The sequence below is a fragment of the Emys orbicularis genome, chromosome 5 (assembly GCF_028017835.1).
Source record: "Emys orbicularis isolate rEmyOrb1 chromosome 5, rEmyOrb1.hap1, whole genome shotgun sequence".
NCBI lineage: Eukaryota > Metazoa > Chordata > Testudines > Emydidae > Emys > Emys orbicularis.
This window is the reverse complement of record NC_088687.1, coordinates 28,836,982-28,857,753: the sequence shown is the minus strand read 5'-3', so window position 1 is coordinate 28,857,753 and position 20,772 is coordinate 28,836,982.

Below are 20,772 nucleotides of genomic sequence, written 5' to 3'. Positions count from 1 at the left end.
TTAGACCCTAGAAGTCCACTCGTTTCTACTTCTTGTTCAGCCAATCATAAGACAAACAAATTTGTTTACATTTATGGGAGATAATGCAGCCCGCTTCTTATTTACAATGTCACCTGAAAGTGAGACCAGGTATTTGCATGGCACTGTGTAGCCAGGGTTGCAAGGTATTTACATGCCAGATATGCTAAATATTCACATGCCCCTTCAGACTTCAACTCATAGGCTCTAATGTTTTACATTATTTTGTTTTCGAGTGCAGTTATGTAAAAAAAAATTCGACATGTGTAACTTGCACTTTTATGATAGAGATTTAATGGGCAGCAGGTTTAAAACAAATAAAAGGAAGCATTTCTTCACACAACGCACAGTCAACCTGTGAAACTCTTTGCCAGAGGATGTTGTGAAGGCCAAAACCATAACAGAGTTCAAAAAAGACTAGATAAATTCATGGAGGATAGGTCTATCAATGGCTATTAGCCAGGATGGGCAGGAATGGTGTCCCTAGCCTCTGTTTGCCAGAAGCTGGGAATGAGCAACAGGGGATGGATCACTTGATGATTCCCTGTTCTGTTCATTCCCTCTGGGGCACCTGGCAATGGCTACTGTCGGAAGACAGGATACTGGGCTAGATGGACCTTTGGTTTGACCCAGTTGGGTCATTCTTATGTTTTTAAGAGATTGCAGTACAATACTTGTATGAAGTGAATTGAAAAATACTGTATGTGATAAATGAAGAAACTTAGTGAAAACTCTGGCCTTGGCTACACTCGCAGATTCACAGCGCTGCCGCGGCAGCGCTGTGAAGCGCAAGTGTAGTTGCGCCGCCAGCGCTGCGAGAGCGCTCTCGCAGCGCTGCAAGTACTCCACCTCTCCGAGGGGAATAGCTTGCAGCGCTGCGAGCGAGCGTGCAGCGCTGCAGGCGCTGATTACACTGGCGCTTTACAGCGCTGCACTCGCTGCGCTCGGGGGTGTGTGTGTTTTTTCACACCCCTGAGCGCAGCAAGTGCAGCGCTGTGAATTGCCAGTGTAGCCAAGGCCTATGATTTTTTTGTATCTTTTGTATGATTTTTTGAATCAAGAATCATAGAACAATAGTGTTACAAGGCACTGCAAGGGTCATCTAGTCTAACCCCCTGCCAAGATGCAGGATTTATTGTGTCTAACCCATCTAAGACAGATGGCTATCCTGCCTCCTTTTGAAAATTTTCAGTGAAGGAGCGACCATGACCTCTCAAGGCAGTCTGTTCCATTGTCCTACTGTTCTTACAGATAGGACGTTTTTCCTGAGATTTAATATAAATCTGCTATGCTGTCGTTTGAAGAAACTACTGGTCTACTGTTTGCATTCCTCTCGTCCTATTAAACACAAAAGCTAGAAGGCAGGGACTGATGGGCGATGTTGACTGAACTACTCTTTCATCTCCCGCTACTGAAGTATAACTGAAAATTTCAAACACCTCCATGGTTGTGGATGTTTAAGGTCAGAACCAGACTTCACAGCTTGGTCCTTAACCAGTTCTTTTTAGGTCAGGATTGAGGCACATTGATAAGCTGGCAAAAGGAAGCATGGACTGCCACTGCCTATACTCTACCTTGTGTATTTTTAAACAGTGAGCTTAACTCTGCAGGGCTATCAGAGGTGGCACCTTTCACCAGCACTAAATTCAAATGTGTAGATACTCAAAATTAAATAAAATATTTGTTTCCTTTAGAAAGTGCAGGGCTAAAATCTGAACTGTTGGGCTTGTGGTTCTTTTTAAGGATCTGATAACTGCTGTAGAGAAGATTTTCTGCTTTCAGGCTAGTGCTGATTCTGGAAGTGCTTTGTTAGTTCCAGCAAGCCTGATTCTGGATGTAGATATGTACAGGTTAAGAACATAAGAACATAAGAAAGGCCGTACTGGGTCAGACCAAAGGTCCATCTAGCCCAGTATCTGTCTACCGACAGTGGCCAATGCCAGGTGCCCCAGGGGGAGTGAACCTAACAGGCAATGATCAAGTGATCTCTCTCCTGCCATCCATCTCCATCCTCTGACGAACAGAGGCTAGGGACACCAGGTTAAAACTCTTCATATGTTTTGTTAATGCAAAAATCAACCACAGAATTTTTTTTGTAGCTTTTGAAATATAATTATCTTTATGCATCTCCGTGTCACTAAATTGTTTGTTGGATTTCCCACGAAGACTACTAAACACATTCTGTGTTCTTATTAAAATGCAAATTTGAGATAAAAGTCAACCTTCCCCTTTTTACTACAGCCAAACTGTAATTGGAAGTATATAGCTGTAGTATGAAAAATAAGCCAAAAGAAACAAATATCATGCAGTAGTTGCTCTTCCTGGGCAGGCCTGACTTAGCCGTGCAGAGAGACTGTACCCTGAAGCTTGCTGTCAGTCCATTACTAGTGCCCATCTCTAGAAACTCTTGACACATTACCAACACTGCAGGAGATGATAGCAATTAGCCCAATTTCCAAATAAAACTATTCAACCTAATACACCAATTTAAGCAAGTTGTAGGATTAATGATGCTGCCACTCTGACATAGAGGTAAATCACAAAGACAGTGTATCTCCACTAAGTTTATAAGCAACCAAATGTAACTAAAGCAGAAGTAGAATTGTATATTTTGTAGAAAGGTGCTGTTTCTAAGTTACAGATCTTCATCCGGTATAAATCAACATAACTCCAGCGATTTCAATGGAGCTATACCAATTTACACCAACTGAGGATCTGGCCCTAGGTGAGTTTCTGGTGCAATATGATTTAAGAATAAAACAAATACACGTGCAACTCCATATGTCTCAGCACAGATTGTAATGCTACAAATGCTTTGGTATCTTGGAGCTGCATCTTCATCTGTGAACACTTCACTTGTCTCCCTAAAGGAACTGTGGACTGGAGTGGCTCCCCAGCAAATTACTGCTAAAAGGAAAATCAACAAAGAACTTTTTCTTCATATTACTAAACATTTCAGAATTGCTAGCAGTGGTTACACACTACTGAATGTTAATCATATTTATAATTGTAGTAAAAGACACCCCATGTGCTGTGGTAATTAAAGCACCCCAATGTGTGCCACATTAGGCTTGAAAAGTTTAATATTCTTATTTGAGGAGTGAGAAGTAAAAAGGAAATGAAAATGGTTTTATCTGTAACACACTGCCGAATGAGCCATCTGATGAGCCATTTTGGAGATAATGTGAGCACCCCAAAAGCTTTAGACCCATGGGATGACGCACGTCATTTCAGGAAGATCCTTTTTTTGTGTGTGGCAAAGTTAGGTGGAAGGTTCGCAGACTGAGCTTGTGATGAGGAGCTAGCTTCAGCTTTAGCTGTGGGGTGACTACTGCTGCCCCAGAACAATTGCTCATGCATAATACCTGGGGGTAAATGCACAAACATGGGGACTAGGTTTGCCACATTCCTGTCACGGGGATCAGCACAGGCTTGAGTGTGCTCTATCTTACATCTCCAAGGCAAAAAAGCTTATGTATTAGAGCCCAGTTATGAGTTAATGACTTCTTGCTGCTTTCTCACCTCTATTTAATGCCCTTGCCTTTTGACTGGCACCTCTTTTTTATATGGCCAAAACCCACACTCCTCCTTGTAATCTTCCTTTTCAGTTAATTTCTTCAGGGGCCTGGTCCAAAACCCACTGAAATCAGTGGAAAGACTCCTAGTGACGTCAGTGGACTTTGGATCAGGCCTTAGTAGGGAATGTTTTTTTGTCATTTTGCTTCTGTGCCACTTTTTGGGGTGGCTTGGCCCTGTAGGTGCGGACTTGTATAGAAAAAGATACTGGACTACTGTATGAACGGCTGTGGCTACTGTTACCAGGTTGTACAGGGCATTTTAATTTGGAAAAAATATCCAATAGTACATTAAAACTTCCACATGTAGGTAAGCCTAAGAAGAAGGGGGGAAAGAGGTGATTTTTATTTAATAATAATTTGATAAATCCTTTTAAACTTGATTAGTGGGAGTATTCAATCTATATTGCTGTTCTGTTCATTCTGTTTGCAAGTTACTTTTCTGAATCTATATTCAAATGATAAGACATTTGGAAAGAGAGCAGATGAATTACCAGCAGTTATGCTAAATGACGGCCCTATGACACTGTAGCCTTAGCCGTAAGGCACTTACCACAATTGGAATGTTAATGATAAGGCAATTTAAAGTAAATTGAAATAGGAAGAGGAGCTCTCCCCTCACCACAGTGCTCTGAGAAACCCTGCTCCCCAAAGGTAAGGGAGCAGAGAGCTCTTCCTCTGGTCTTAGTGGTGACGGTAGAGCTCCATTTTCCCAGCAGCCTTTTATTTTAACCCCTGTAATAACATGCAGACAGCAAGAAAGAGAAGAGGAAGTGGAGTGGTTGGTATCTACTAAGTCAGTGTTATCCTTTGATAAGGAAGAGGGTGGTGATAAGTATAATAAGCCACTAGTGCTAAAGAAATGAGAAATAAAAATGAAACTGCAGTGTAGACTACAGATAAGGAAAAGAGAAAATGAAAAATAGACTAAACCACAGGATATTGTGTGTTCTGTACTGTTTTTCAACCTCAGATACCTATTGTGACACATGCAGCTAAACATGGTGCCATCAGAGATTTATAATATATGCAGAAATCAACAATGTTCTGCAGTTGTACCACCTTGAGGTGTGATCTTGTTAAATCTCGTAAGCTAATCAGGGTTTGTCCTGATTAGTATGTGGATGTGAAGGAACACTTAGGTTATTCAAGAAATAGTATTAGGCCCTCAGTAGGTTGTGCTCACCCTATTAATAAACATGGTGCTAAGGAACACTGATATTGGCAGTAAAATCATATAGTTGAGATGTACAAAAGTGGTCCCGACTGCTCATAGTCATTTGAAATTCTTAAGGCACTTTCACAAGAGTAGGATTGTGCTGGCAAGATTTCAAATGGATAATTACATTATGTGGATCTGAAATTCCCCTTCAGTTTCAGCTGGTTGAAGGTATTCTTATACTTTTTGTTGCTTTGTGGTGCAGCCATATTATGTCCCTTGAGTTAATTGATGTTAACTATACACTATCCTTGATTGAAAATAGAGTGTAGGGGAAAATCCTGCACTGGTGGACAGCAGGGCCGGCTCTAGGCACCAGCAAAACAAGCTGGTGCTTGGGGCGGCACATTTTTAGGGGCGGCATGGCCGGCGCCAGAATGCCGCCCCTAAAAATGTGCCCCGGCCGCCCTAGCTCACCTCCGCTGCCGCTCGCGCGCCGCTACTCGTCCTCCCTCCCAGGCTTGAGAGCCTGGGAGGGAGGGGGAGAAGCGGCGCCCGCACCGCGGCCACTCGGAGTCTCCCCCTCCCTCCCAGGCTCTCAAACCTGGGAGGGAGGGGGAGATCCCGAGCGGCCACGGCGCGCGAAACAGCTGTTTCGCGCGCCGCTGCTCCCCCTCCCTCCCAGGCTTGAGAGCCTGGGGGGAGGAGGCAGGGCTGGGGATTTGGGGAAGGGGCGGAGTTGAGGCGGGGCCGGGGGTGGGGTAATTAAAAAACGGGGGAGGAGGGGGGGGGCAAAATTGTTTTTGCTTTGGGCGGCAAAAATCCTAGAGCCGGCCCTGGTGGGCAAAAATCCTAGAGCCGGCCCTGGTGGACAGGATGACTTAAGCAGGAACTTTGTGCTTCTAAATTCAATGATAAAAGTAAGCATATGAAGCTACAAAAATACAACTTGAAAAACAAATTCAAACACTTTTCTTAAAACAAAACAGAAGCTTTAATGTGCCACACAGATAAATAGTAGGTTGATAGTTATATATACAAGATGTGCATGATATCTACATAATCAAGACTGTAACTCACAAATGAGTGTAAAAGCATAAACATAACAGACCTTATATCTCAGAAGGCCTTGGCATGTTTATTGGTTTCTCGGGAGCCTGTCTGGCTGCATAGATCCAAAGGAGACAGGTTTTCAATTATTCCTAGTGAACAGGGAGGCCAGCAGTGCAGCACTGCACCATTGATTACTCTTCTCTGCCTGGTATCCCAAATGTCTTGGCAATTATTAATGTAACACTGACTGTGTGAGTCATTTTCCATTAATATAATTTGGTTGAACTACGTATACATGCAACTTTATTCAAATGAACACTGAACCTACTCATGCTAGATGATTCCTTAATCATTCTAACATGGAATGAACCAACAAACCTGCTCCTCTTCTTCCCCCCAGGAAGAAAATATGCATCCAGAAGTCATCTGGTCTTTATCACACTTGTAGGTGGCTTTATTGCTTACATAATGTATCATTTCACAATTAATTCTAATGACTGATCTCCCGGATTGCGACTTCTTGCAATAGGGACTTTAGTAATGTGGAGAATAATAGAACACTGAGGAGCGTTTTTAATAAAGTGATGCAGGTGGAAGATGAGCCTAGAAATCTGATTACCAAGTGAATGTGTCTTGTCTTCAATGCATGATTTTAGTTTATTTGTAAAAATACTTTCAGGGAGCGGTCTGGAGCTTGATGTTTTACCTTTGGATAGAACTTGTTCAGGAATGATTTCCTTGTGAGCTACATGTAAGATTTTGAGAAGGATTCCATTAAAATATGTAAATTTTCCAACCAGCTCTAGCCAGGGATCTTAGTGCTGCGATATATATCAGTTTATGAAGTTATCCTTTTCCTCCAGTAATCACTTTCTCTCCATTGCAGTTGTATTACTCCCAGGGCCAGAGAGGTTTACTGGGGAAAGCTGGTTCTAGACCTGAGCCCTTCTGTGGAACTTCAGGGATCTGCTTGGATTTCCAGGAATCAGATAGTTTGTGTATGTTCTCAACAGCTAATTCCAGCAAACCCCACCCACACCTCCTAGTGGAACAGTTAGGGAGGACTTGAGTTGGGGACTCTTGTGGAGATTGCTTCCCTCTCCAGGGTTTTTTTCATGGAGGGGATGATTTGGGCAATGGTCATTATCAGTAAAGCTGATCTACTTTGGAAACATTCTAGAGAATGTTTTTGCTTTATCCCTATAATCACCTTCTTTCTTTCGATCCTTCTCTGTATTGGAGTAGAATGGGTATGGAAAAAGGCATGTAAGCTTCTCTTCCCCAGTGTTAAAGAAATATTGTTAAACACAAGCTTTATTTTTGTCAGTGTGACAAAGTACATTGTTCAGTCACTTGGTTGCCACATTCATTCTTTAATTTTTTTCAGTTTTAATCTCTTCACACCGAGTCTTCTAAAGGGTGAGTCAGAATGCACTAATTAAAATCCAGCTTTTAAAGCACACTCTCTTCATTAGAGAACTGAATGGCATAGGAGATCAGTAATGGACTATAGAGCTTTTCACCTCTATGCCGCTTGTTCAGTTTCAGTCTGGATCAGTAATGCTAGCGCTCATGGGGAAATGGGTTTTTTTATGCATAAAATTTTGACAATAATAATTGTCAACATTTTTCTTCACATTTTTGGGGTTTTTTGTCTATAAACCAAACATCCTTTGGCGTTTTTTCCAGTGAAACCCCAACTTCTTTCCCTTTTTTGACAAAAATGGACATTTCTCATAAATTGTTTTGGCAAACAAACTGTTTTTTTCATCAAAATATGTTTCAGTGGAATAGTTTTGGCCAGCTCTAGTGATGACAAAAGACCATTGCGATTTAACGGTCTGTGTGAAATGAGCTGGTGGTCTCAGACCACCTTCTCGTAGATAAGCCTCTGCCATCACAATGAACCGCCATCTTACCAGAGCCACCATCTTATTCCTTTCTTTACTTTTCCCAAAATCCACAACATGAGCTTTCCAAGTCAGAACTGAGGCATGTTGGCAAAGTAGAATAGTTCAGTGGTTTGCACATTGGCCTGCTAAACCCAGAGTTATGAGTTCAATCCTTGAGGGGGCCATTTAGGGATCTGGGGCAAAAATCTGTCTGGGGATTGGTCCTGCTCTAGAGCAGGGGGTTTGACTAGATGATCTCATGTGGTCCCTTCCAACCCTGATATCCTATGATTCTAATAAGGAAGGTTTTCATTTCTGCCTCCCTGGTTGTAACTATACTTTGGCTTTGGTTTATAGGGCTGTCAGTCTGGTTCACAAGCAATGAAAAATTCTCAATTTAAAAAATATTAATTTTGCATATCTACTTTACATTACAAGTGTGACTGTGATACAAAATCTGTGTTACAGTGGAATCCTAAATGTTATAGTAAGATAAATGATCACAATAAACTGGATCATAGTGTTCATTGAACTCTCTGATAGTCACAACTAATTTACACCACTGAAAACACCTATTGTTTTCATCTTATCCAATTGCAGTATCCAAGACATTTCCCAAGCACATATATTTTATGCAATTGTGTATACATGATTGTAGCTTACATAGTTATGAATGGATTTCTGATGAAGAAAGAGATTGTTCTTTAGGAATTTGGACTACTGACTGTATTTTCCCATCAGGAAGTGGAACATTTACAGGATGTTTGACAGCCAGCGTACACTCTAAAAACATAGGCTCTTTAACAGCAAATTAATGTCATGTGCCAATCATAAAGAATGCCAGAAAGTCACTTTCTTTACCACTGAACTAGGAACTCTTGTACAATAAAGAAATCAAGTACTCTCTTTCCACTTTACTGTAGAATTTCTTCCTAGATTCTTCCCCAGCTCCTCCTTGGCTTCCTCTTGCAGATGTAAATAAACAGTACACAAAACCTTGCAGAATGGGTGATCTGACCAAAAGTTCCATTAAAAAGCAGCAGATTATTTATTATAAATTGTGATGTTATTTATTCAGATCCCTGTTATTAGGAATTTATTTGTACAGTGTGTCTGTATTTGCTAAAAGTGGAAAATGTTTTGAGAATAATTCCTCATAGTAAAAATCGAATGGTCCATGATGCAAAATTCTGATCTGGGTTTGAGTCACAATACCTTCCCCTTTCAAAGTGTGTAGGGTATTCCTATTTGAGGTTCTAATGCTGCCAATTATAAAGGGAAGCCTGAATCTCAAAATCCACTTCAGACAGAACTCTAATTAAAATATTCTTATAAACTAATATGATTTTATGAATTAATAGAATTTGTCTATTAACATTGCTGTCATAGCCATGTCACAAAAATTGCACATGTTTCTCAGACTATTACTTTTGTGTTTTATGTAGAGCCTTAGAAAAGGCTAGAATATTTCCAAGAATGTTCTCAATCCCAAATAACATAAATTTTAAGGTCCACATACTCCTGAGGGCAAAGGAGGAGGTGGGGGTGGGGAAGGGAAGAGGAGCTCATTTAGTGTGTGGATGCATGCATTTAATTTTTAATTCAATTAAATATTTAATATACCCAACATCTTACATGTGTATCTAAGACCATTTCTTTGTAACCAGCATTGACTTAATAACACTGGTCTACAATTTTTGAGAAGTCGTCTGCTTCAGAGATAAAATGTGCTATTTATTATGTATTTTGATGTGCTGAATTCAAATATGACAATTAAAACAACTGATTGGCTACTGTTTCTAAGATATTTAAGTTTTTACATTTTATGTCTATGTATATAGTAAAGTTTTAATCATAAATTGTAAACCTAGGTCTTTTCATGTGTTTATGGTTGCTTTACATGATAATATTTCACCTGTCCTGTTTATGTAACACTTTAAAAATCAGCAAAAGGGTTATATAAATAAAATTTATTATGAAACAAACGGCAAAAAACTATGATGTACATAGTTTAGTCCTATTCAGTGTCTACTCGGCGCTTCTTGGCTTGTCTCTTGTATTCATTAAATGGAGCATCTCTTGTAACTGTCCAGCAATAGTCTGCAAGCGTTGATGGGCCCCATTTGCCCTGATAGCGTTTCTCCATTGTTTCAATGTCCTGGTGAAATCGCTCGCCGTGCTCGTCGCTCACTGCTCCGCAGTTCGGTGGAAAAAAAATCTAGATGAGAGTGCAAAAAATGTATCTTTAGTGACATGTTGCAACCAAGGCTTTTGTATGCCTTGAGGAGGTTTTCCACCAACAACCTGTAGTTGTCTGCCTTGTTGTTTCCGAGAAATTTTATTGCCACTAACTGGAAGACTTTCCATGCTGTCTTTTCCTTGCCACGCAGTGCATGGTCAAATGCATCATCTCGAAGAAGTTCACGAATTTGAGGACCAACAAAGACACCTTCCTTTATCTTAGCTTCACTTAACCTTGGAAATTTTCCACGGAGGTACTTGAAAGCTGCTTGTGTTTTGTCAATGGCCTTGACAAAGTTCTTCATCAGACCCAGCTTGATGTGTAAGGGTGGTAACAAAATCTTCCTTGATTCAACAAGTGGTGGATGCTGAATACTCCCAGGCTCCAATGACTGTCGGAGTGGCCAATCTTTCTTGATGTAGTGGGAATCTCTTGCACGACTATCCCATTCGCAGAGAAAACAGCAGTACTTTGTGTATCCAGTCTGCAGACCAAGCAAGAGAGCAACAACTGTCAAATCGCCACAAAGCTGCCACTGATGTTGGTCATAGTTTATGCACCTCAAAAGTTGTTTCATGTTGTCATAGGTTTCCTTCCTATGGACTGCATGACCAACTGGAATTGATGGCAAAACATTGCCATTATGCAGTAAAACAGCTTTAAGACTCGTCTTCGATGAATCAATGACCAGTCTCCACTCATCTGGATCGTGAACGATGTTGAGGGCTGCCATCACACCATCGATGTTGTTGCAGGCTACAAGATCACCTTCCATGAAGAAGAATGGGACAAGATCCTTTTGACGGTCACGGAACATGGAAACCCTAACATCACCTGCCAGGAGATTCCACTGCTGTAGTCTGGAGCCCAACAGCTCTGCCTTACTCTTGGGAAGTTCCAAATCCCTGACAAGGTCATTCAGTTCACCTTGTGTTATGAGGTGTGGTTCAGAGGAGGAGGATGGGAGAAAATGTGGTTCCTGTGACACTGATGGTTCAGGACCAGAAGTTTCATCCTCTTCCTCTTCCTCGTCTGACTCAAGTGAGAATGATTCTGGTGCATCAGGAACCGGCAGTCCTTCTCCGTGGGGTACTGGGCGTATAGCTGATGGAATGTTTGGATAATGCACAGTCCACTTTTTCTTCTTTGACACACCTTTCCCAACTGGAGGCACCATGCAGAAGTAACAATTGCTGGTATGATCAGTTGGCTCTCTCCAAATCATTGGCACTGCAAAAGGCATAGATTTCCTTTTCCTGTTCAACCACTGGCGAAGATTTGTTGCACAAGTGTTGCAGCATATGTGTGGGGCCCACCTCTTTTCCCGATCTCCAATTTTGCAGCCAAAATAAAGGTGATAGGCTTTCTTAACCATAGTGGTTATACTGCGCTTTTGTGATGCAAAAGTCACTTCACCACAAACATAGCAGAAGTTATCTGCACTGTTCACACAAGTGCGAGGCATCTCTGCTCACTTTGGCTAAACAGAAATGTGTCCCTTTGCAAAATCAAACACTGACAAATAAGAGAGCACAACACTGTATGATTTCTAGAGCTGATATAGGGCAATTCGTTCAGCAGAGTGATGTAAGCTTCGTTATGATTGCATCATCCATGACTTCTAGGAATAACATGATGCAATTCATATCATGTATGACGCAATACCAGCTTCAGATTGCATCATTCATTGTTTTGCCTAAAAAGCAAGTACTGTCCAAATCCAGTCATAGATTTATTCATAGATCCAGTCAAAGATGTATTTTAGTCATTTCTGGTTTAAATTGAGATCCCTTCCCTTTATAACTCACTTATCCTCCGCCATTCCCAAGTCAAGGGTCGTATATACTGACCCAATAGCATATCTTGAAAACTAGAGCCAATCAACAATTTTAAGCATCATTTTCGTTCTCAGTGACCCAGAATTAGTAAAGTTTGACTACATTTATTTCAGAAGCATTTTGGCTGTAGAGCAGTGTAACAGAATCTAAATAAATAAATACGTAAAAGGGTTTACATACAGTGTTGCAGGGCAGAAGTAGATATAAAACTAGAATAAACATAACATTAAAAATCTATGATATATTTATATAGTGCCACTGAAAATTTGATCTATAGCATCTCAGTAGAGGCATTTATAAAGGACCATTTTTGCTTTCATTCTGGTCATTGGAAGTTTGTTCTCTGAGAGCAATCATATTAATATTCTCCCCCTAACCCCCCCACACAATCCCTACTAGCATAATTGAGAATTGTAGGCCTGATACGAAGCTTAAGTTATCATTTACAAATACCTTTATGAATCTCAATACAGTGTCTTTCTATATAACTACAGCTACAGATTGATAGTACTAACTAAACTATAAAGCTTACTATTCTCCATTTTGAGCATTGAGTCAATTTGCAGTTGACAAATAATGCCTTGCTGGCTTGATGTATCTGATTTCTTCAGTTGAAGTCTGCTGATTGTGAGATCAGTTTAAATACTAAATACATATTAATGGGCGAGGAAGTGAGTTTTTGCAGAACTGGGAATCTTGGTCTTCTGCTAAGCCCACCATATCAGATTAAAATAGTGTATGTCTCAGCTTCCCAATGCAAACAGCTGTCCAAGAGAAACTCAACTGATTAAAACAAGCAAAGTTTGCCTCCTGAGCTTTGCAGTGTCCAGCTGCCTCTGCCATATTGCTGGTGACTGTTTAGCAGAAATTTTGTGGGGCTGCTGGGGGTGGTTCTGGGAGGTATCAGGAAATGAACTGTACAGTCATGTTCCCTCTTTAATTTTGGATTGAAGAAGTGGATGGCTATGTGTCGGGGTCATTCATGTAAAACCCAAGAAAACATCAATAAGTGCCATATACTCCAGTGGGAGATAGGGGAAGTAGTTCATTTCCCTGGCAGTTGGCAAGCATTTAATTTTTAATTCTATTAAATATTTAATATTCCTCATTTAGTATTCCACCATCTAACATGCAAACTGAGTTTGTTTAAAAATGCATGTCTACCTTGTACATGCTTATGTTTAAGCATGTGAGCAGTTCCATTGCAGATGAGCATCGGTTTAAGCGTTTTGCTGGCTCTAGACCTTAGGGCCAGATCCAAAGCCCATTGAATCTCTCTGTTCTCCACTGACGACAGTGGCCTTTGGATCAAGCTCCTGGATTTTCCTTTATACAAATAATAAATAAGTACTACAGCACTGTACAGTATTTTGTATTATAGTATTTTGGGACATTACAGTAGTATTCTCTGTTTGTTTTAATAAGAGCCTTATTGGGCAGGTGTTTGGTGATACTGGCAACATGCACTTCAATGAGGCCTGCAGCTGGCTGGCAATGTTTTCGTAAAAACATTGCCCTGTTAACGATGATCCTGCTGGAAAATGGTGTGTTTTGCTGACTGACTGTTGCACATGGTTCTTACTCCGCCTAGAGATCAGAGATTTGGGAGTGACTCACTAAAGAGAGAGAAGTAGGGTTTGGGAGATTAGTGGTCCTAGAGGGCAACTAACCTTGTTTAGAAGACTTGAGCTGGATTATGTGTTTCATTTTGACTTCCTTTGTGAGCGAAAGCAAACTTCAGACAGATGGTTTTGACCCACTACAACTTGGAACAGGGTGGGAAAGCCACTCACAGGACCTTCCTTATCCCTCCTGACATTATCTATAAATGAACATCACCCCCAGTGCATTCAGTAACCTCCATGTACATTGTCTCTCTCCTTCTCCATCTCAGTTCTAGGTGATTTAGCATGTTTCAATCTGCTGGGCTGGTAACGAGTTATATCATGTGGTTATTTAATTGTATAACCACGCCAGACTGTTTTAATGATTGCAAACTGCACTTGCCAGGTTAGTTGCCCATTTTTATCTGCACCCCAGTTTAGGTCTCACAGATGTCAGAATCTCTGATTTGTTGGATCATTACTTATATTAATCCTTACCCACATTAAAAAGCCCCCTAAAGTCAAGAATCCCTTGGGCTTTTGAAGGCTCAGTGGAAAATGCGACCATTAAAGTATATTTAGTGAAGATATTTAGGAAGAGGCCCCTGGCACTGGAAGGGAAAGGGGCCTCAGGCAAAGGACCTATGTCAGGCCATGTGGGGCTTCACAGGGGTACTGCTGAGGTCAGAACCCTGGCCCGGCCAGGGATCTGCCTCCGACTCCCAGGAAGTTGCAGGGGATCCCAGCTTCTCCCAGGGCCCTCGTTGCCTCAAGCGGCCCCGGTGGCTAAAGAACAAGCAGGTCGACCAGCACTGCAGACACTTTGCCAGGCGCCAGACTCGGCTAAAGCCCCAACACCTAAGGGCAAGCCGGTCATGGGACCACCTCATAGGGCAGTGGAACACCCTCGATCCCTGGACCGCAGGTGCAGATCCCCATCTCCGTGGCCTAGGACCCCGGCACCGCATCTCCAGTCAGAAGACCCAGGTTCCCAACACCGCACTCTCCCCCTATGAGGCATGGGACACCGGAGTCAAGGTACTGGTCTTCCCGCCAAAGATCGTCATGGTTCAGGTCACCCTCTCCCAGACGTTGGTCCCCACTGAGGCAGGGTCACTCCCTGTCATGACACCGGTCTCCATGCCCCCAGTACCGCTCATCAGGCAGGCACTGATCCTCACCTCACCGGTAACCAACCAGGGTCAGTTAGCAGGGTCAGGTCTTGACAGCTCTGCCCTGGTTGCCAGAAGGGCAATGTTTGGAGTCAGACTGGGAGTTCAGCCCCTTGCCAAGGAGGGGTGATTCGCCACCGACCCACGAAACTGGGGCAGCACCTTCAGCGATGGCATGGCAGCAGGGACAGTGGCCCACTCAATGGCCATACTGGAACCCATGGGGCATGCCCATAATGTCGGTCCCATATTCCCACCAGTCCTCCCTGGCCGCATCGGACAAATCGCCGTCGGCACTGGAGTCAGAACATGGTACCGAATCCGACGTGGGGGCAGCACATCGGACTCCAGCACCTAAGGAGCCATCTCCAGAGAAGGAAGGGGAACCCGCCTCTCCCCAGGCGGTGCAGTTGTTGTCGTCGTCTCTGGACAAAGCGGTGGCAGGTCCCTCCCAACTCCCCCTCCCCCCGACAACTTCAAGGAACACCAGGCCCTCCTTAAAGGGTGGCTACCAACCTGAACTTAAAAACTGAGGAGGTTGCAGAGAAGTCCGACAACCTCTTTATCATAATATCCTCCTCCACCCCGGCCTGGATCACGCTACCCATCCACCCATGGGTCCTTAAGATTGCCAAATCGTCGTGGCAGGACCCCCTCTTTGATTCTGCCTACTTCCAAGAAGCGGAAAAGAAGAATTTTGGCCCTGCAAAAGGGTTTGAATATATGTACACACACCCTCCAGCAGCATCACTGGTCGTGTCCGCTGTTCATGAAAAGGATAAGACAGGGCCAAGTTAGTGGCATGCCAAAAAACAAAGATGCCAAGAGACTGGACTTATTTGGCAGAAAGGTTTATTCGACGGCAAGCCTGCAATTTCGGGTGTCTAAACACCGACCTTGTTAGGCAAGTACAATTTTAGCCTGTCTTATTGGAAACCCGGGGGGGTGGGTGGGCACAAGCCCACCCACTTCTAAAGGCCCCTCCCCCAGCCTAGCGGGAGGGACTACTGGATCCAGGGACCAAACGAACACGGGGAACAACAAATGAGAAAAACAGGGATTGCGGTGAAGGTCATAGGTTCAAAACGAGGGTACTGGATGGGGACACCAAGCAGAGAACCCCGGACAGCGCCCACTGCTCCTCAAAGGTGTCAAGGGAGCCAACGGACGCTGCCCAGTGGAACTCTGCCCGGATGCGTGAAACTGGGGAGGAACGGAAATAGGCCCCACAGTCGCAGAGCACCCCCTCGTCCAGCATCCTCCTCCTGGTAGTATAGATGGAGAGTTTGGCCCAAGCCAGGAGGAGGTTGACGAGGAGGTCTCGCGACTTCGTGGGGCCACGGATGGGGTGTGCATAAAGGAACAGGTGCGGGGAAAAGTGCAGCCAGAACCTCAACAAGAGGTTCTGGAGGAGCCAGAATAGGGGCTGCAACCTGGCGCATTCAGGATAGGCGTGCGCCAGGTTCTCCCTCACGCTGCAAAAGGGTCAGGCCTCGGGTATGGGTGTGAACCGTGCCAGGTACACGCCCGTGCTCACGGCTCCGTGAAGGAGCCACCAACTGATGTCCCCGGCGGGCCATGGGACCAAGGTGGAATAAAGGCTGGCCCACCAGGGCTCCTCACCCTCTTTAGGTGGAAGATAGTCCCGCCATTTGGTGTCGGGGCGGGACGCGAGGGTGAGGAAATGCAGTGTGTGGAGCACGAGTGTGTACAGTTGATCTCTAGGCGCGGTTTGGAACCGGACCGGCTGCAGGGTGCGCAGCTGGCTCGGGGTGTGGGAACGGGGAGGCCAGGGGGCCTTGCGGAACAGGGGCCGAATAAAAATGTCCGGAGGGCCCGGGGTGAGGGGTGGGCAGGGAGCGCCCTCTCGCAGGGCCTGCTGCAGGAAGATGAGAGAAACGGGTGACAAGGCGGCCTCCACCTCCTGGAGTACGTGCAGGGGGGTCGGAAGGGTGGAGAGCTCCATGCGCCAACCCAGCACATGGGGATCCACCCAGTCCCCCCCGTCGTAGTCCAGGAGGTCTCCGACCCTAGTGGTTTCTGCCAGGACCAACCAATTTTAGCCTGTGGGACTCCCTGAACAAATTCAAGGTGGCCCTCCCACAGGACCGAGCCCAGGAGTTCGCCGCTTTAGTGGACAAGGGCACAGCAGTGGCAAGGGGGGCCCTTCAAATGGCCTGGGACGCTACTGACTCAGCGGCTACAGTGGTCGACTCTGCGGTGGCCATGAGGCACAGCTCCTGGTTCCAGTCCTCCAGGTTATCCCAGGTGATGCAGGTTGCTATACAAGACCTCCAATTTGAGGGGGAGGGGCTCTTCTCCGAGCTCATGGACTTGAGACTCCCCGGCCTTAAAAACGTCCCGTGCCACCCTGTGCTCCTTGGGCCTCCATACTCTTCAGCAGGCCAGGAAGCCGTTCCGCCCACCACCTCCACAGTGCAGGTCCTGGGGGACTCCCCGGCTGGGCACCTACAGGAGAAAGGATGGGGTCTAAGCGGTGACAACCATCATCTTCCTATTCGTCTGCTCAGCCTGGCCTATCTAGGAAGCAAGGAGGCCAGCAACAGTCATTTTGAGGATGCGTTTGAGGACGATGCCCCAGTCGCTTCCCAGGATCCTCCCTCCCACTCTTTCCTCGACCGCCTCCGCCCTTTCCGGTCAGCCTGGTTTTGGCTGACTTTGGACCATTGGGTGCTCAAAGTAATATCCTCAGGTTACCCCATGCAGTTCGTGGCCAACCCTCCCTTCTACCCCTCTTCAGGGACCCTTCTCATGAACAACTCCTCATCCCAGGAAGTCGAGAACCTCCAGCACCTGGGGGGGTGTGGATGAGGTCCCTCGAGACATGAAAGGAAAGGGGTTCTACTCCCACTACATCCTAATCCTGAAAGCAAAAGGGGGCCTCAGATGCATTTTGGACCTGCATCGTCTCAACAAGTCTCAAAAAGTTGAAGTTTCGCATGGTCTCCTTGGCCTCCATCATCCCCTCCCTAGATCCAAGAGACTGATATGCTGCCCTCGACTTGAAAGATGCTCGATTCGGGGGATTGGACGCTTTTCTGCTCCCATGGTCCAGGGCTCTGTTGTACGCCTTCCCTCCAGTGCCGTTGATTCACAGAGTCATCATGAAAATCAAGCAGAACGGGGCAAAGGTGACCCTCATATAGCGCTGGCTTGGCTGCGCCAGCACTGGTTTGGCATGCTGCTGGACCTCTCTCTAATCCTCCTTTTCCCCTGATACATTTGTAATATCCCTCTCTCTTCCGCCTCAAACTGTTCTAGATCTTCGTTTTGGCTGACATTAATTGATAACTCATCTTTTGGTGGCCTTTATTTTTTCCATGAACAAATCTTCACTGACAATGTCTTCCTTTTCATATTTCTCACACCTAACATTCCCAGCTATCATATTTTACCTATCCTATATTCATCACCATGGTATGTGAGCACCTCAGATCTTAATTCAAGATTTTAATTTAGATTATAATGTTGTTGGGGCAGGGACAGTGGCTGTGACTTCTATGTTTGGGATAGTATCAAACATATTGTCAATATTCAATAAGTAATAAAAGATATTGCAGTGGTCCCTAGTGAATTTACATTTAGTTGAAAAAGGTTTCTTTGCATGCACACTCGTATTTAGACTGTGTATGAAATATGTTATCTCCAGTTCAGTGTCTTATCATGAACACACCGAAGTGAACTGGTTTACAATAAGTACTTTAATCAAAGACTGATTTTTTTTAAGTAGTTTTATTTTTCTTAGGTTCATAGACTCTGATCCAGGAAAGCACTTAAGCCAGTGGTCCCCAACCTTTTTTGTCTGGCGGGCGGTGGACGAGCATCCGCCGAAATGCTGCCGATAAGCGGCAATGTCAATAGGTGTCGACGGCATTTTGGCGGATGGTCGTCCACCGACTAGTACACAGGCGCACTTAGACACTCTGGCAGGCGCCATGGCGCCCATGGGCACCGCGTTGGGGACCCCTAATTTAAGCAATAGCAGTGGCGGATTAGCCACTGGGCCACAAGGCCCATGCCCAGGGACCTTGGCCAATTTGGGAGCCCCTGGAAAAATTCCCCCACCCCTTCCACCTGCCCACCCAGTGCTTCTGCCGGGAGCAGGGCAAGCTTCCACGCCCCGACCTTGCTCCCCGGCAGGAGCACCGGAGTGGGTGGAGGGGACTGCAGGTGGAAAGGGTGGGGAGGGGCCCTCATTTGTTTTGGCCCAGGGCCCCACAAAATCCTAATCTGTCTGAGCAATAGCTTAAATTGAACATTTGAGTAGTTTCGCCAATGTGTGTTAAGTATGTGCTTAAACTGCTGTGCCGGACTGGTGCTTTAGTTAGATTTTCTGTCACTGACTTCTGCTCTCTCCCTTTGTTGATACGTTTGCAAAACCTAGCAGTTGTAGCAGCTTCTGTGCTGGTCCCAAGGTGCTTTGATGGGAAATCTTGTATGTTCTCATACACAATGCTCTGTGGTGCATTGCTACCAGGGAAAGCATCAGACCACATGGTATCTGAATTCAGAGATTCTGGTTTGGAACAGGAAGTTTGACCCAGCTACTGGCTGTGTCTTCAGAGCAGGGCTTGAACAGTGTGCAGTTAATAAGACATGGGTACCACACATTGAATAATGAGGTGAAATCAAATTATTGAATAGCTGCTCATTAAGTGAGTACTGTACATTCTGTGCACTAAACTAAGTAAGGGTGCTAGGGAAAAATATGTGATCATGAACTGAAGACTATAATAATTCATACACACAAGGGGGCCAAATAAAGGTTGCACAGACAATGCCTTTTGACTGACTTTGCACCTTTAATGTTCTTTAATGTTGTGTGTGTGTGTGTGTAAACGAAGGTAGAGCGAGCAGAATGCCACAGGAATTGCCTTTAACATATTCACAAATTCAATACAGAATTTCATATGCTGTGGCATTAATAGTTGTATGAGCTTATGAAATCCAAATAAGAGGAATAAAGAGCAAAAGAAATTACTGTTAATGACTGGCACTTCTGACAATACTCGTCACAGTAGCAAGGCACAAATGGAATTTGGACTTGCAATAAATCATCATGTTTGTTCTGCTATTGGCTCTTTGCGTTTGCAAAAATGCTTAAGAAAGCTGCCAAGAACATCTGTTGGAGCCTTGTCATGATGCTTCATTGCTCTAATTTTTCACTTAGAGCATTCCAATATTTTGCTCCCAGCCAGCTGGGGGTATTATCCAATAGGAAATTGTATCGATGCAAAGTTGTCTGAGCTCACCGAAGAAAAATAGCTCACGACCCACCTTTTTTATGCCCCTTACAAAGAGGTTTTTATACAGTTCCCCACATGACATTTTTATCACAGTTTCACTCTTTTCCTGCCCTACTGTGACACTCCCCCCCCCCCCCCCCCTCCAAATACTCATTTTCTTCTGGTAACACTTTTTAGCCTTTGGTGCAACTGTGGTGATTTGTAAAATACACGTTTTACAGTTAAATTATCTTGTAAGAACTCAACCCATGCATGTAATCTTAGTATGTTAAACACACACGTTAGTAGTGCAGTTGTGTGTTTTTTCGCCTGTGCAGTTCTATACCTGAGGAATTGAAAGTTATACCTTTAATACATAAATGCACAGTAGCACCAAAACTGGTCAGAATGGCCCTGATCCAATGCCTGTTGAAGTCAGTGGGAGTCTTTCCAGAGACTTCAGTGGCTGTTGGATCAAGCTTGTAATTTCTTCTCTCTAATGGGCAAACAATGTTTTCCTTGTCTGTAGAAGAATTGGTTAGATAATTGAAAACCAACTGTTTGTTTAGGCACCTGTGCTTATGGTTTCTAACAATAATAGTACTTGGTGTTTTTCTGAATGAAAGTCCTGTTCTCCTTGCGTGGTAATAGAGACATTGAACACAAAACACATGATCCCCGAGAATGATAGGCAAGCACCTGGTTGTTCTTGTTAATCTGGGAGCTTTCTCCTGAATTCATAATGCACAAGGCACTCACCTGGGATGTGGGAGGCTCAGTTTCTAATCCTTGCTCTGAATCAGGAAGGAGCAGGACATTGAACCGGTATCTCCCGTGTACTAGGGGAGTGGCCTGACCACATGGCTCTGTGGGGTTGCTTTTGCTAGTGACTCTGGTTTTCACCAGAAATTCCATCCTGGACCTGAGAAACCTTTTGAGACAAAAGTTTAATCAAAACCGACCCTTAATCATG